Source organism: Talpa occidentalis, unplaced genomic scaffold, assembly GCF_014898055.3.
Source record: "Talpa occidentalis isolate TD23 unplaced genomic scaffold, MPIMG_talOcc4v2.1, whole genome shotgun sequence".
Taxonomy (NCBI): domain Eukaryota; kingdom Metazoa; phylum Chordata; class Mammalia; order Eulipotyphla; family Talpidae; genus Talpa; species Talpa occidentalis.
Genome location: NW_026555331.1, coordinates 126,789,362 through 126,808,216, shown reverse-complemented (window position 1 = coordinate 126,808,216; position 18,855 = coordinate 126,789,362). Strand labels below are relative to the sequence as shown.

Sequence of the window (18,855 nt, the reverse complement as noted above, 5' to 3'; positions counted from 1 at the left end):
AGCCTTTTCTTATACTCAATAATATAAACATTGAGTGCATATTACATTCACTCTGCTATCACTGGAGATACTGTGATGAAAAAGATGGATCTAGGGCCTCCCCAATGGCGCAGCGGTTGAGCGCTGGGCTGCGAAGCTGCCCGCAGCCTCTGCAGCGCTGGTTCAATCCCCGGCCACCGGGCGAGAGTCCCACATGGCGCGCAGACCTCTCCTGCCGCCCGCTGCTCCCCTTAGCAGTGTCTTCAGTCCATCTGCCTGTTCTGCTCCCCGCTCTGGCTCTGGTGAATTCTCTCACCCTCCCGCGCTTCTGACTGTACCCAGTGCTTGTATAAATAAATCTTTAAAAAAAAAAAAAAATGGATCTACTTTCTGCCCTAACGGAGTCAACAGCTCAGTGGTAGAGTCACACAAGTATTTAATTCCAACATCAGTATATTTATGAAAAATAAATGCTACAAATGTGTATGTCAAATGATCCATAATCTGGTAGGTTAGAAAAAATGATGCTTAACCTGAGAGTTGAAAATGATTAGGAGTTGATGGAGTCAAAGGGAAGAGAAAGAAGAAACAAAGATTTGGGTATAGTTAATAACTATCTGAATGTCACTGTGCCTAGAACTCAGTACAGTGGTGAATGCTGGGGAGGGAAACAGCGAACAGATGACGCTGGGTCTCATAGGCTCTGGATTTCATTCATGTTGTATTTGTAAAAATTTTTAAGCAAGGATCACTTTAGGAAAATGAAGTTAGCCATATTGGCTTAGCATGGAGGAGAACAAAAGTATAAGAAGGAGGTCCATTAGGAGTGTTTTTTAGATGATCAGGAAATGATTTCTTGGATGATTGTACTGACACTGAAGAAGAAAAATATCTATGGCAATCTTTTAGCCAGAGCAGTTGACTGGGGCAGACTTAGAATATAAGTCTGGAAAATACTGAGAATGTCATTCCTCAAGGACAATTTTTTGGGGCCTGTTTTATTTACTGCTCTAGCCCTGTGCCTCTGTAGACAGACAGCCAAGTGGAGATGTCAAATAGGCAGGGAGGCTATATGGATTTGTAGCTCAGAACAGAAGCTTGGGTTGGAATTTTAAATATTGGCGTCAGCAGAACATAGATATTCTCAGCAGCCAGGGGAATCCCAAGCTCCTGGAGGAGACAGAAGAATGGGAAATGACAAGGTCGAGTACTGGTGCCCCGCTCACTGGCTAATAGCTCTCTAACACCAGGTGGTTGCCCAAACATTTAATGGTCATTCTCATCATGATGAGCTGAGACCCAATGTAGTCTATGCAATGAGGGGGTCCTGAGGGTGGTCAGGTCCAGACACCCATTGCAGCATTCAATTTGGTCCTATCCTACAGAACACGGAATCTTTCATTCCATGCTAGTATTCCTCTTTCTCCACTCCTTCTTTCACGAGAAGTGGATGGGAGGAAATGAATCACTCCAAAATACAGCACGGTACTGAACTGTCAATGACAGATATAGATTTAATGCTTTACTCTTTCCAGCTATCGGGCCCCAAATCAGGTCAGTAGGACATGTTTTTTAGCCAGGAAGGCATTTTCTATCCTCTTTATAATTCAGCTGCTTTCTCTACCTTACTGCATAACTAAGTTCTCCCTTCTTCCATTCCTTCTGGAAGATGTCCTTCTGTTTCTCACTCTTATGCACCCAGAGCAGGCAGGGGCTTATCAATCTTTTACCTAATCAGTTGGCTTTAATTTATTGTGGGGGGCTAAAAAACAAAATAAAACCCTGCCTTTATAAATTTTTTAATATTCTTTATTTACATGAATGTGAATGTCACCAGCATCCTTAATATATTACTGGCCTAAGGTGCTTTTAATCTATACATTTATGCTTAATTTCTCCTTAACAAAATGACACTTAACAAAATGAGATCTTTTCATAGTATGACAATTGCTAAAGATACAAAAAAAATCTAAAAGCCAAACCAGTTAGAACTAGTTTAAAACCAGTTTCATTTTAAAAGTTACTCATTTTCTATAACAATCTTCAAATACAATTTGTTTATTCTGTGCATGTCTCAATGCCATTTTCTAGGAAGGTGTGCTTATTAGGATGTAAAACCATCCTAGGCAACCAACACAAATTTTCAACAAAATGAAGAAACCAGATGTCACTGAGTTATGTTAAAAAAAAAAAAAAAAACCTAGAAATCTAGTCTGTGTCCACAATAAACCTTTCTTGCAGAATCAAGAAAAACTATTTTCAAAAGATGGTACACTCAGATTTAAGATTCTCTCATCAGCATATGATTCCCTACCAAATCTGTACTTCATTGATACAACAGGGCTATTCTCATAACTGATTTTCTATTAGTTGAGGAGTTTACTTTTTTTCTAAATGCTCTTGACATATCCATTATATGACCTTAGGAAGAAAACCCATTAGCTTAATGGAAGCATTGTTAGCCAGTAAAATGCAAATAGGTCATTCTATAAAATGGGAATAATGATGCCTACCTCATAAGACTGTTGTGAGAATTAACTGAATTAACATTTGGAAAGCATTCAGAACAGTCTCTGACACACAGCAAGCCAAATTAGTGTTGGCTGCCAATGCTGCTGTGACTACTTATAATACAAACATTGTCCCTGCTTATCTGCATTAGAGATATCCTCAGGGTGGGGATTATAGCTATTTTTAAATGACTTTTTTTAAACAAATGGGTTACATTGGTTACTAAGCAGAATTTTGTACATAAATTACCTTAAGGTACACTCTGAGAGTCACTATTTAAAAGACTTTAAAGAACACCAAAGATGCCCACAAGGAAGTAAATTTCCCTTTGCCATCCCTTTCCCCCAGCAGTTTTTTTACAGCTTGCCTTTGTGAAAAATCTGCTTGAGAACCAGTTCCACCCCGTGTTTTGAGGGAAAATGTTGTAAGGACTGAAATGGTGAATGACGTTAGCTAATACGTCTCTCAAGTCTGAAAACTATTTACTGTTTCCATTGTCAGTTATTCTAACCCTTTCTACATGGTCGTAATCCTCTTCTCTGTCTCCTTTCCCGCCCCTAGGATTCTCTATGCCCACTCAGAGTTTGTTTCTGACCCTCAGCCAAAGTTTGTCCTGGTTCCTCTCAATGCTTCCTAGAATTATCAGGCCAGGTTGGCCACTGAATTCTATTTCTGGACAGGTCTGACTTCTCCAGTCTAAACTCTTTCCTCAGACCCTGGGGCAGTTTTTCTAGTTCTGACTTCCTGTCTTTCTGCAGGCCTGTTGCTGCATCCTGGCACGAAAAGAAAGTTGAGGAAGTTGCTATGGACTTACAGGTTTCTGGATCTTTGAGAAGAATATGAATCCTGAATTTTGTTGCCTCCTGTCCTGTTCTGCAACTTCCTCCCCATGCCTGAGCATTTTGTAAGAAATCCAAGGAATGATGAGCAAGCTAGTGGGTAGTTATAAATCCTGTTACCTATTTCAAAGCCATTCTATTTCCCCTCCTTACTCCCGATACAACCTTCAGTAAAGAGAGGAGTTAGTTTCCTTCTCAAGTTGGGAGGAATCCAAGTGTAACCAGAGTAGATTAATCAAGCCATTTCACTTGGGTTTTTTAAGAATAAATAGAGAAGAAAATCCAGCCTGTGTAGCAAAGTCCCGCAACAGGCACAGCAATGGAAACTCCAGGACACAAGAGCACAGCACAGAGCCAGCTTTTCTGTGTCACTGCAGAAACTGGGACAAGTTGGAGTCACAGTCCCACTTCTAATAAGAGATCCACTCAGAGGATAACCCCAACTTAAAGATTATCACTGCTTCCGAATTGACATAAACATTAGGCTGTTGAGCAGAGTTAAAGAAGCAAGTGGAGCTCCTTTCTACTCTTCCTTTGTGCTTTTTCTGAAGAATTGCTAGAACGCACGGAACTGGAGAGGACTTATCACTAATTTTCTATCTTTTTTTAAAATTTTATTTATACAAGAACTGGGATACAGGCCAGATGCACGGGAAGGTGAGAGGATTCACCAGAGATAGAGCAGTGAACAGAACAGGAAGATCTACTGAAATACACTGCTGAGGGGAGCAGCACACGAGACAGGAGAGGTCTGCTCGCCATGTGGGTTGCTCCAAGGCCGGCAGGGATCAAACTGACACTGCAGATACGGCGGACAGCTTCACAGCCCTGCGCTCAATCACCTGTGCCACCGGGGAGGCCCTATCACTAATTTTCCACAGTGGGCCAACCAATGGGAAACCTGCCACAATAAATTACTGATACTGGAAACAACACTGATGAATCTCAAAATAATTAAGCTGAGTGAAGTCAGACACAGTAAGATTACACACTACAGGATTCCACATGAAATTCTAGAAAATTAATCTGCAGTGACAGAAATCAGAGCAGGGAATCACATGAGAATGGGGACACAGAAGGAAGAAAAGGAGGAGAGGATTATAAAGAAGCATGAGAAAACTTTTTAGGATGATAGATAATGTTCATTATCTTGATTTTGGTGCCATTTCCATGACTATATACATGTCAAACTTACCACATGGTTCGTTTTAAATGTATGTTATTTATTATAGGTTAATTATATCTCAAATCTATTTTAAAAGGGTACACCCACTTCCAACTACTATTATACTATCTATTATTAAAATTCCCAGTGTTAAACCAGCCCTGCATTCCTAGAATAAATCTCACTTGATCATCAATCTCACTTTATCATGATGTATCAATTTCTTAATATGATTCTGGATTCTGTTCACTAGTATTTTTGCACTCTAGATTATTCCTTATTAATCCTTTTATTCCTCTAAATGGTTATTCGACAGTTAATATTGAAAATTTTCATTATCAGAATTCCATATTATCTAAATCTGTTGTTTGCTGGGAATTTTATTTGTTTTAATCTAACATGTTAGAATCCTGAAAGCCCCAAGTAGTTGGTACTTTCTCCATGATTTGCTTATGTCAGAAGCCAGTAGTGAGTACTTTTAAGCTAGGACTCTTATTTTTCAGTGTGGAATTTTCCTGCTTATGGGTAATATAAATGCAATGGGTACTACACATTCAAATGCCAAAATCACAAATGAACAAGGTTAAAAATTCTGGGAAGACAATACTATTGTTGCTATTGTTTTTGTTTTGTTTTTCTTCTCACAGTGCTAATCGGGAAAGATTTCTCCTTTGTTGGCAGAATTTTTTCTTACACATTATTTTCTTGAGGTCAGTGGGTCCAACTTTTGATTTTTGTCTTAGGCTAGTCCTTGTTTTGCATGGACACAAGATTTATGCTTCCCCTTATAAATTATAAACTCCCAAACTCTAGATTGCTGGTGTCAGCATTTGTTCTATAAGGTTTCTATAAGCACTTGCAGCCCTGATTTCAGCTCACAGTGTTTTCTTTGGCTCTTGGGAATTTTCCTTACTCTCTGCAAACTCAGCTATTTTTCAAAGTAGATTTGTTGTTTAGGACCTATGTGTATTTCAACTGGATGACTTTTTACAATATCTGACCCATAATTCTACTAAAAATAGAACCCTACTCTCTCCTCCCAAGTATGAGATCTTTCTCTTCATTAAATTGAACCCCTGTGTAACATATAACCTGTTCAGAAAGCAATCAGTAAATGAGTGGAAGTCTCATTCACATTTCTTAGGCTGCCCTTGGGCTTTATAAGATCCTAAGGGCCGTTAGAATTTGATGAATACTCTTTTCAGGACTTTCTGGACTGCTGATAAGGGCCAGTGGGGATGGAAAACACAAATATCAAATGTTGATGGTACTCTAGAACAGTACCAAGAATGAGTTGTGAATTTCTCATCTGTAATTCTCTCCTCTGGCTCAGTGAGCCACTAGAATTTGCACGCTTTACTAACTACTCATTCACAGCATCATGACCAGTGGTCATAATCGCAACCATTGAAACAATGAACTCTATCTCAGAGGAGTACTCAAGTCCAGCTGGCTTTCTCACAGCAAGATCTAACCTTTGCTTTAACATCAGTATGAACTCAGTGAAACCTGAAATATTTATGTGACTGAACCAGATAAGTCAAGTTAAACAGTTCTAATCAACTTCTCAAAATGGGTTCAGATCATTTGCGAGAAGCAACCCACTGGTTCACACATCCATCAAGGTTTGCATTCTCCACATTTAGTGGGAAAACACACACACAAACACACACACACACAAACAAGAAAGAGGGGACACATACACACACACATACACTTTTGCCCCCCAGAAAGAGGGACAGACCCAGCCCTGGTGCTTGGCATGGGGCTCTTAAGAGACACACCTGTTCTTGTTATCCTGATTTTTTGGCCTTTTCTAATTACATGTAATGGGAATAAAATGGTAATTCCAAGGTATCTTTCTTTATGTTTCCAAGCTATCTCTAACAAGATGGAGCATTCCCCCCTGGAAGATGGGGAGCAACAAGTGACAAGGGCATGATGCTCAGTAGGTGCCTGTCACCTGACCCTGCTGTTGCCAAGTCTGTGTTTCTGACTCACGCTCCTCCTTGTTGCTCTCCTTATCTAGGGGTTCTCAGATTGTTACATGCATCAAGATCATGGAGAAATTTTTTCTTTTTCATGTTCAAAGGATTCTATTATGTTCAATGTGGAAAATGTTAAAGTGTTCAACATTTAAACAAGTAGGAAACTGAGGGTGGGGCCTAGGGCAACTGTTATCAGGTGATAACAGTTGGTGCCACCCCTGCAGATTGAGAAACACCCATAAGCCCTTGTGACTCAGCCCCTCCTCCAACAACTAGGGGTATTTCTAGCAGATCGTTAAATTACTCTGGCACTTGACCCTCTGATATTTGTTCACTTTGTTCGCATGATCTCTTTTACAGGTCTCTTTGAATTAATTTGGCCCTGCCCTCCACTGCCCTCCAGGCCTTATCTAACTGGACTACAGGTCTTGCTTCAGCTGCCCAGCTACTGAGGACCACCGTGCATGTGGCCTAATACAGTCTCCAGCAGATCACACCCATGCTAGCTGAGGAATACAGCTCCTGATGGAAAACCCGTGAGTTTTCAGTTGACTATAAGCAAAAACAAAGGCTTTATCTGGAACACTGCCTTTCCCACACCAGGTCTGCTACACAACTGCGGCATCACAGTGTCTGAAGGGTGACTGAAGTCCTTCTGGACAACCAGACTCTCCCATTTCATACATCTATCATTCTGGCACACACACCTCTCTGCCAAGGCACTCCTCAGACACCTCCGTGAGCCCACCTTACTGAGATGAGGACCTTGAAGACCCCTTCCCACTGACACTCAGTGCCCTGTGCTTTTCCACTCCTGGCCCTTGTTGCCTCTCCTTTCCCTCCCATGACCAACACATGGGGGCAGATGGAACAGGGTGCAGTGGGTACCCTCAGTTTCAGTCTCAGGCTTTTGCTGTCAGTGTATGTGATTGCAGAGCTCACTGCTACTTCTTTTTGGCCTATTGCTTTAATCAGCCACTCCAACACTCATGAGCTCAGCTCTGTCTATGGCATAGCTGAACTTCTGACACTCATGAGAGATCCTGAATCAAAACCATTTTAGAAACTGTGTGAGATAATTAATATTTGCTATTTTAAGCTTTTCACTTACAGAGTAATTTGTCACACATCATTAGATAGCTAATACTATATCTTTCTCACTTATCTTCTTATGTACATCTGGACTTTCAACCATTTAAAAGTGTTTCTCCCTTCTATTTTCCCACTTCTTCCTAAATATAGTAGCTAGCATTTATAGAAAACTTACTCTGTGCCAGGCATTGTATTAAGCATTTAACAGCAATATCGGCACAAATTGCCACCACTCTGTGAGCTGGGTCCTTTCATTGCCTCTGCTTTGTCAAGGCACTGGGTATCAAACAACTCACCCCAAATTACATAAATAGGGAATGGAGTCAGGATCCAAGCCTTGCTCCTACCACTGCCAGAAAAGTGAGGCTACTTGTATAGCTGATCCCCTGACTCCCCATCAGAGTCTGGATAACCATAGGGGTTGTGAGCCAACCAAGAATCCATCTAAGCTGCCACCTGGGCAGAGAGACTTGCTCAGAGGTTTGGGGCCAGGAACCCTATTCAGGCGTCAATAGGCATTTTTATGCCATGTCTTTATACTCCAGGACAACAATCTGACTGAATGTTTAGGCCTTATATTCTGATGACCTGGATCAAGGCTCTCCTCAGATCTTGAGGATGCCAGACAAAACTCACTTCAGAACAACAGGAAAGATAGTGAGGGATAAAATATGCGAGCTAGGGAGGCAGTTGAGATTGTTCCAAGGACATTGTCTCAGAGAAAATGCACCTCAAGGGTGGATGGTAGGATAGCAGAGGAAGAGGAAAACTTTATGGGGATGGTTTTCTGGAATTAAAGGCTCATTAGCTTAAACTTAACTAAATTGGAATTCATGATAATTCTGGGGAGCACTGAACTGAAGCTGCATATAGTGGTATAGTAAGGTCTGTTATCGCCCTATGAGAACTTTGAGAGAACAAAGATTTCAAAGTCCTCAAGTCCTTGCAACGTTTGAAATATTCTCAGTGGAATAAATCTGACAGGGCTCGAAAGGGGAGTTCAGTCATCGATGTCAGTGGTTCCCTGGGGAGTTTGCACAAAATTCAGATTCCTAGGTTTTTCTCCATACTGACTCCACAGCCTGCCTGGGCCTGAGGTCTAACGTTTAAAGCCCCAGCAGGTGATTCTGATGCAGAGTTGTTTGGAGACCTCTTTAAAACCAGGGGCTTTATTAAAATATTACCCATTTTTTAAGATTCCCTAAGGAATCCATTCCCATAATAACTGATATTTAGAAATGATTTCAAAAAACTTGCCACAACAACTTTTCACCCTCGAACTTTCCTATTTATTGCTTCATCACCACTGCAGTTAGACAGGTTTAACAAAATTTCATTTGCTACATTCCCCTACTTCCCACAAACCTTAAAACCACAAGAACAGACCTGAAACTTGAAGACTCATCACCACTCTTGACTCTCAAAACAATCCTTAAGTAGAATATTTAAAAAAGTGACCATCACTGTACCTTAGTCTGGCTGTCCAGAAACAGTCTTTGTGGGAAGTCCCCTGGCCTTAACGGCAGGATCCTTGCATCTTGTCCCAGCAGCGGGGGCATTCCCAGGTCCTTTCCAGCTTCACCAGTGGGTGAAGTGACTCCCAAACCACAAGTGCTGTAGTCCAGAGAGCAGGAACTCCAGCCACGAGCCAGCCCTGAGTCTCCGGAGCTTTCGAGCTTGCCCTCTGACCTTTTATTGCCACCAGATTCCCCAGTTGCCCAGCTGTGCTCACTCATTACCTTCTGTCATCATCAAGGGAGCCTCTCTAATCAACAACCATTTGCTGCTGGGTCGGACTGGTCTATGGCCTTCCCACAACCCAGCGCAGGTGCTGATATTGTTTCTTACAGCCCTGGAAATCCCCAAATACACAGGGTTTTCTGAAACAATATCTATCAAACATTGAAGATACATTAAATCTTCCTGGTTTAATGTAACAACAGCAACAACAACAAAGTGCACATACACACACACGTCCCCATAAAACCTCAAGACCAAGAAATAAATCAAAACCCTCACACTTTTAATAGAACTTTAATTTTCTGATTTTTGGAAGAGCACTTTGTATTTTATTTCCAATTCATGAATAATGGATGACACTTCTTTTAAGATGTCTCATTACGTTTGCAGCCTACAAATTCTGTTTCTTAAAATGGCCTCCTGTCAAATACATATGATTTCTATTTGTCTGCTGTTAATGTAATTGACTAAACACTAGATTCTACTGATTATGCTTTCCCTTGTAAACCACTTACTTTATAGGCATAAGCAGCTGTGTTTATGCTTCTGTGATTTTCGGGTTTCATTATGAAGTTTTCAGTGTGCTATTCACGAGCAATAGGAAGCATAAGCACCCAGGCACCAGCTGGCAATTCTTTACCAATAAAGGCAATATTCCATCAGCGCTTGTATAGGTTGTGTAGAAGGATACACAAATGCACATATAGAAAGAACCATTACAACCACAGTCACAGTGAAGATAAAAGAGATTACCGTTAACTTTTCCAAAAATAATTGATCGACAAAGACCAGCATTTAACCAAGAGTACAAACCCTTCCTCTCCTGCCCCTTCCTCAACTGAGAACTAGGAAGCTGTTTTTGGCTTTGTTTTATTTAACTTAGGAGTTTGGCACATGTATTCAGAAAGGGTGGAATTAAGAGAGGCGAGCAGGCAGGCAGGCAGGCAGGCAATCAGAGGAGCAGGGAGAAAGGCTGATAGAAAAAGCAGCCACCAAACACAGGAGAGGGAATTCGTGCAGAAAAAGAACAAGAAAAGGGCAAGGTAAATGATAAAGTTACAGGAGAAATAAAGCAGCAGCAGAACCAATTGCCACCCAAGATAAAGGTTTCTTATCCAAACCTCCGTCACATAATCCCCGTGATTTACACAGCCTCCTGAAAAATACTGGAGAAAGGGCTGGTTTAAAACCTGGTGCTGCCATCTTTGAGGTTTAGTAGAACTCACTAATGAAACCATCTGGGCCTGAGTTTTTGTCTTTTGGGAGACTTTTTTTTTGTCTTTTGGAAGATTACTGTTTCATTTCCTTGCATGTAATTGCTGTTCAAATTTTCTATTTCTTCCTGATTCCATCTTGGGAGGTGTATGATCTAAAGGTGTTGATACTAACCTCGTGTGATCCTCTCATTCTGTCACAGTCTACATCTATCTTATTACTTTCTTTTACAGGGCAGAAAAGAGTGTTGTTTATTTGGGCCCCCATTAAACACAGCAGTAAAAACTGCTTAATGCCTTACTTTCTTTTTTTTAAGATTTATGTTTATTTATTGTGTATACAAGAACTGGATATAGGCCAGAGGTGTGTGTGTGTTTGGGGGGAGGTGAGAGGATTCACCGGAGACAAAGTGGGGAGCAAAACAGGTGGATTTACTGAAATACACTGCTGAGGGGAGCAGAGTTGTGCCATGTGGGTAGCTCCCTGGCTGGGTATCAAACTCATGCTGCAGTGACAAGTGATAGCCCTGAGATTTCAACCCTGTACCCTGAAGCCCCTCTTCCATTTTTTGAATAATGAAAAGATTAATAGTTTAAAGTTTTTCTCTCAGTAAGTTTTCATTGGGCTTCAAGTTACAAAGTATATGAAGTGTTGTTTTTTCAGTGCTTGAAAAATTTATAAATTTCGTTTGATTTCCTTTGTGATATAAGGCTTATATAAGAATAATTACTTCGTTTTCAAGATTTATGATATTTTTGGTCACTCTTAAACATATCCACAGTTTTATTGGATTATGATAAAATAATGTGAATTGTAAGATAAATACTTCATTCTTCAAATTTATTAATGTTTGCATTGTAACTAACAACATGACTAAGTTTTATAAATCTCTTAGAAATAGGAGAAAGTTTATTTTATAGGGGTAGAAATTCTGTACACATGCACCCACACATACACATTGTCCATAATATCACATTTTTAAATTCAATTCAGTTTTCTAAGTTGTATTCATTTTGTCTGATCAGGTGTTTGTCTCCTGCTATTACTTTATGTTTTATCTCAGTTTTTGCTTTATATATTTATGTTATATGCTGCTTGATTCATACACAATTATGAATGTGTATTTTTATCACGTTTTTCACTTTGAAACTACTACCTCTGTATCTTTAGTGTTTTTTCTCTAAACACCACATGATCTAATATTGTCATATCTACTGTTGTTAGCATATCTGGTATCTCAACAAAACTCAAGTGAATGAAGAGTAGGGAGGGGTAGGGATGGAGAAGTAAAAGCCATCTGTGGGCGGAGAAAAGGAGAGCAGAAGGGAAAATAAAATTAAAGGGCTCATCTCACTGGGGAGAAAAGCAGGGAAAATTGAATGTCTTTGCGCCATCTTATTCTTAAATAGTAGTCCTTGCAGACCCCCTCCCAAGTCTCCCAAGTCGTATTAGTACTTTATAACTCATGTTTTAATCTTGTCTTCTCTAACAGCTCTATTTCACCAAGCATTTATTTCTCAGGCTAATTCATTTTAAATTCTGAATGCGAGATTCCCACAGATTTATTTTTCTGCAGTGCGTAGAGCTCATGGCTAATTTGGCAGAACCCTCAGCGTTGGTAATTCTGTGCGTTGTGGCAGCAAAATGACCTCTACTCATGTTGGGTGACAATGATGATGGAATGGCCAGTTTCCTGCTAAGTTATATGATGAAAGCCTCTTTTCAGTTTGGTCTTCCTAAATCCAGACACTAGCATCAGGGGCAGGATTGGCTGACCTACTCAGCAACTTTTTGGCCTGTTAGGGGTCAAGAGGACATGGTACCTACATACTGAAATAATGTTTCTCTTTCCACAGAGGCGCCCAGCTTTCCAAGGCAAGAGCCTCCCCGGGTCCTCTAACTTTTGGTTCTCACCAAGAAATCTGTCCTGCCTTCCAGGTGCTCTTGTTCCAACTAAGACAAAGAAAATTCTACACACCTTTTCCCTCCTGGACCACAGCAACATTACTATTGTATATAAAAGATTTAAATTGGTTTCATTCTAAATTTTAGACAGAATCAATAGAGTCCAAGGAATAGATGCATGTGTATGTTTAACAATAAATAACTTGCTATTCCTGGCATTCTAGAATGGTTATTAGTTAAAATCTTTAGCATGAAGGAAGTATGGGATACAGATTTCAAGATAATTTGGAACATCTTCTAACTAGAGAGTACGCAGGAAAACGTAAGAGTACTTAAGGTTGGTAAAGTTGATATTTTCCTATTCTCCCTCTATTTGAAATGTTTTGCTCCTTTTTTAACATGAAGGAATTTTAATTCTACATAGATTAGCAGCCTCTTTAGAGTAATTCAGTTGTAACATGAACTATGGTCTTTATGACTTAAAGCAGTTTTTAAAAATACCTGCATAGTCATTTAAATAGCTAGCACACATATTGGATGAGATGATAGTCTAATGGCCAGTGTAAATAGTTAGAATTTTTTCCTGTAAACTATGATTTTCTTTTAAAAATAAAATTTCATCTTTAGCTGAATCACTATGGCAAGTTTCCCTATCTCTTCTTCCTAAGGAAAAAAAAAATGTGTTCTAAAAATCATAAATTATTCAGAACACTAGAAAAAAACAATAGGAAGATCAAAAACTTTGAGAAATACCTGAAAAATAAAAAATGGATAACATCAGATCTCTGGGGAAAATACAGGGGGAAAAAATATTTCAAAACAAGCTCTAAAGAGATGGCTGTGGCTATGGGGATGATTTTAGAGAAGTTTCAAGTTTAGGGTCACAGGACCCAAGGAATGTAGGAGGTCACTGGACAAATTTTAGGATGGCCAAGTGGTTGGGATGGCAGCTACAGTTGGTTCTTTGTCTCCTCCCCTGCTTGCCCTTGCTGAGCAGACTGTGTCCTAGAGCTCTGAGACCCTGTTTTGTTTTTGATGGAAGGTGGAGGGGCAGTTAACTAGAAAGTACTAACTTCCTACAGGCTGAAATAGGAAGTGGCTTTCCAGTATCAGCAGAGCAAGGAAGTGTCCCAGTTAGTTTTACTGTTTTACCACTACTTTTACAACTTACCCCTCCTCCAGGAAATGAGTCCTACACCCAGAAGATAAATCATGGCACTCCCTTTTCCACATTACATCTTGCTTTGCTCCCACAATTACCAGAAACAGATTAGACAGAATGGCTAGACTGTCAACTTGAAAGATGTGAAAAGGCAGCACTTAGATTTCTCATGATTCCATGTGAAACTGCATTGGTTAGACTGACACATCTGGCCTCCTGAAATTGCCACATGTCTTTTCCATAAATTAGTCTATTGATTTCACATCTGTCCAAAAATGAGGAATTCCTATTAGTTTCTTGTTAATATTATTCCTATGGCACTTTTAAAACAGAACAAAGGGATAGCAACATCAGGGTAAACTGAAGTCAGTACAACATTAAGATGTTAAAAATGTGCTATATTAAATAGCAGAGAGTTAAACAATAGTTGACTTTGTTTCCTTTTACAGCATATTTGCACAAAGGACAAGCCGAATTAGATTGTTCCCATTGTCTATATCTACATCCAAAGGGGCTTATCCATTCTTATCCATTACCCCATATATGTGTGTGTGTGTGTATGTATATGTGTGTGTGTGTGTGTGTGTATATATATATATATATATATAGTTAAAATGCCCCACCCAGATTAGTTTCCTGCTGAATAGAAATAGTAGAAATAGAACATTGTCTTCCAGATACACATACACATACATACACACACACACAAACACACACACACACACTTATATATATTTGGGACTCAGCAGCCAAGAAAATGCTCAAATTTACCTCTGGGGGGTACATATCTTTACTAGAGCTTTGTCTGGCCAAGGGGGCTTTGCTCTCTCCTTGGGTGATCAGCAATCACCAAAGTAAATTAACCATGCATATTAAACATTTGATTATATGCCCAATGGGGAACCTTAAAGATCCTACTGCAATGTTGTTATCAGTCCCAACTGGTATATGCCCATCAACTAGAGAACAAATTTTACTTAAGATAAAAAACAAAAGATCCAGAACCAAGATTCATTTCTTTTTTCAGTTGCATCCTAATTCTTGTTCTTGCAGTTTGGCAAATTCTGTTTTCTTTCTTTTTTTTTTTTTTTTTTAAGATATATTTATTTTTATACAAGAGCTAAGGTACAGGCCAGAGGCGTGGGAGGGTGAGAGGATTCACCAGAGACAGAGCAGGGAGCAGAACAGGCAGACGACCAAAATACACTGCTGAGGGGAGCAGTGGGCATGACAGGAGAGGTCTGCTGCATCATGTGGGAATCTCCCTGGCCGGCCGGGAATAGAACCCGCGCTGCAGAGGCTGCGGACAGCTTCACAGCGCTGCGCTCAACACACTGAGCCACCGGGGAGGCCCACATTTTGTTTTCCTATTTGACTTTTGAGATAATCACAAAAATTATAAATGTACATAATCCTCAATCTCCACCATCTCAATGTGTTTTTCCAGTGCAATTCCCTAGATGCTCTCCCTAATTTGTTTCCATTCCCTAATAAATGATCTTTTAAAAATGTAGTCTGAGGAGAGTAAGGAGACTAAATAGGGGGAGACTGTGAATTTAAAAATTAGTCATACAAAGGGAGAAAATGAAAAGTAGTGAGGCTGGGTTTTGTATGTTAGAGAAAAGCAATGCTCTGTGACAATTAATAATCACCTGGCAAATTTGAAAGAATCTAATGATAGTTTAGTAAGTTTTTGAAAAATTGCATTAAATGGCCTTTTATTTATTGGCTCTTTAAATTTCATTTTAACCTCCTAACAGCGCACCCATTTCCTTTTAGTTCATACTGTTTTAGCCTTTATCAAATACACACTCGCCAGGAGGAAGCTTTGCTCTGATGACTTCTCCAAAGAGAGCTGCCTTGACTGCAAGAGGGCACCCATTCAGCCTAAAGGGACAGCTCTGTACCCTCCACTGCAGCAGTGCGTGAGGTCATGATTGTTTATGCTCCTATCACCATGGTCATTGCAGCCATATTCCACTGTCTGCAGGATGCAAATGACTTTCACAAGGGGGTTCTTACATTCGTTTGCCAAGGCTGTCATTACAAAATACCACAGGCTGGGTGGTTTAGACAACAGAAATTTATTTTCTCACATTTCTGCAGACTAGAAATCCAAAGTCAAAGTGTTGGCACTTCTGAAGGCCTCTCTCCTTGGCTTCACATGGACTTCCTTCTGTGTGTGTCTATGTCCTAATATCCTCTTTCTGTAAGGACACCAGTCATATTGGATCAGGTCCTATATCCCCACATTACCTCATGTTAGGGTAATCAACTCTTTAAAGGCCCAACTTCGAATACAGTCACTCTCTGAGCCACTGGAGGTCAGGGATTTTTTGGGGGGACAGAATTCACCATGAAAGTAGTCTCCTCTCTAGCAGACAGATTTCCAATGGTGAAATCTCTGCTGTGTTTCAAAATTTGTCAGAGTCAAGAAAATCATTTACTAGAGGATAGAAATTTTAGAAGAACTAGAAAGACTACACAAACAAAATGCCGCAGCATTAGCTGTCAAAATTGTGTATAACTCCTCCTTCTCACAGCCAAAGCTATCAGGATAGCTGTATAGCTGAACTCACTGGTCAGTCATCTGCCCTAGTCCTGGCTCAGAGACTGCCACTACGGACATTTTCCAGAAGCAGTTCCCCCACTCAGGTTGTTTTTTTGTTTTTTCTCTCATGAACATTTTTTTTTCTCATAAACATTTTATCAGGTTGTTTTAACCTTGCCTATTCTCACTCTCCCCACACAGCTCAGCTCTTGGTCCAGATATCTTGCCCAGTGGCCTCTCAATAGGTGGTGTTACCTGCTCCTATGGCTCTAGGGTAAACCTCTGCTCAAATGTTTACCAAATCAATATAACTTTCTTTGAGCTACACTCAAGTGCCAACTGTTTCCAGAGCAGCTCCACCTGGATGTTCAACAGGCACCTCCAACACAATGTAAGCAAAACCAACTTGATCATTTCACCCCAATACTCAACAATTTTTTAATAAACACATCACAATTTTTTTAAAAAGCAAGAGAGAAATGTAAGGGGAACCTGTAGATTAAAAAGACTTAAGAGACATTAGCCATGTAGATTTTATATTGAATCTGAGTCAAACAAACTGGAAAAAATTACTATCAAGGAAATTTGAACACTGGGCATTTGATAATATTATGGAATTACTGCTAAATCTGTTCAGGAATTAAAATAGTATTGATGTTATGTTTGGAAACAGAACTTATCTATTTGATGTACATACTAACATATTTATGGGTACTATTGTATGACATAAAGGAGGCTCACCTATTAATTATGACTGTTTAAAGGCAGCACCAATTCGAATAATGAAGGGTGAAACTCCACAGATCAACTGTTCCAATCTCATTATACACAAGAAATTAACTCTTCAGACATAGTCTACACACTATAATGTCTATTCTCTTTCACTCAAATTTCCCTTACGAAATTCCAGTCTCTTGGCCAGACATTTATAGCCTATCATCAATTTATTTTTGCTATATCAATCAATAGCTAGGACTTTTTTCTTGTTTTCTCCTTAAATGCATAATTTGTGAACAAGAGTAACTAAACTACAGGTCAGTGAGTGTTTTTTCTGTATGGCTTTGAGGCCATAAGATCTCTGTCAACCACTTACCTCTGCAGTTGCAGTGCAAAAGCAACTGAAGATAATCTATTCTTTTTAAAGATTTATTTATTTATGTATACAAGAGCTGGGGTACAGGCCAGAGATGCGGGGGGTGAGAGGATTCACCAGAGACAGAGTGACTGACTAAACAGGCAGACTGACCGAAACACACTGCTGAGGGGAGCAGTGGGCGAGACAGGAGAGGTCTGCTGCGCCATGTGGGTTATTCCCTGGTCAGCTGGGGATTGAACTCATGCTGCAGAGGCTTCGGATTGCTTCATAGTGAGGTGCTTAACCCCCTGTGCCATCAGGGAGGCCCTGAAGATAATCTATTAATGAATGAGAATTGCCATCTTCCAATAATCTTCTTTTGGTTCTTTTCAAAGATTTAAAAATGTGAAAGAAAAAAAAATATGAAAGCATTTGAGTTCAGGGGCCTTATAAAACACATGTCTGGCTAGATTTGACCCACCAGCCATAATTTGTTGACTATGATTTAGAAATCTAACTAAGGAAATTTTCTATAACAGTTGTAAACCTTTAAAAAGATATTTATTATCCCTAAATATCCCACTTAGGGGTCATGGTAAGAATAGGGGGAAAGTTACCAAAAGCATCACACTTGCGGTTTTAACACTAAAAACCTCTCAAATATAATTATGTACAATTAAAATTAATTCTAAGATTGACTGAAGACATAAATGCAAACAAACAAACAATCCCCCAAGCTGTTTAGTAATCTGGTTGACAAGCCTGTAAATTGAAAATTGATTTTTGTCCTCTTCAACTGAATGAGTTTTATAGTCACTATAATCTTGAAAATTAGACATAGGGTTGGGGTAGGGCAGGGGTAAAGATCACTCAGTGAGTCCCAGGGGCCAAGATGGAAATTTTTCTTCCTATTGTCTGTCTGTCTGTCTCTCTCTCTCTCTCTCTGTATCAATATTATCATTCATAACCTTATACTTGTGTTATTTCCTAACAGACAAATTGATTGTAGTTAGGTAACATAAAACAGAGAAAAAAGTGAAGTCAACCTACAAAATTGTAATTTTACTTATTTAAAAGCACTTTGTTTGGATTTTCAGAACTGAACTGACACTAATCATCATCATTCATACACCAAATTTGGGTCCACATTTGTGTGTATTTCTCCCTATATTCCTAGTAGCCTTACTTGCACTTGGAAAAACACACCCCCTTCATTATTTTGTCATCACTTGTTTTAATGACTTGAAAATGAACAGATTTCTCATTAACATTTATCTCCAACTTTAAGCATCTATACCTAGATCTCAATATATCTAGATATAAATAAATCTAGAAGGTGAAGTATGTTTTTCTGATAGTGTGAGAGACATCCAGAGGACACAAAAATCCAGAAGAACAACTTTTTTTAAAAGACAAGTTTAACTTTTTTCTCCCTTTCCTCAAATTTTCTGTACTATTTTGGCTATTTTAAATATCATATGAACTCCATATCTCTTTGTTTGACATAAAAAGATTAAATGCTATACATAATAGAAAAAATAAATCGTTCACACTAGAAGAAAATGGTTTGTTCCCCAAACAATTCAATATATCAATAAGAAAGCAAATCATATTGATATGCACAGTCAGGCAA

At 39.4% G+C, this 18,855-nt stretch overlaps 1 long non-coding RNA gene across 2 annotated transcripts in view; it reads right to left on the bottom strand.

The window, feature by feature from the left end:
* LOC119245829 (uncharacterized) overlaps window positions 1-18,855 on the bottom strand; it is a 139,107-nt gene that overhangs the window by 21,799 nt on the left and 98,453 nt on the right. The gene's annotated exons all lie outside the window — the stretch shown is intronic.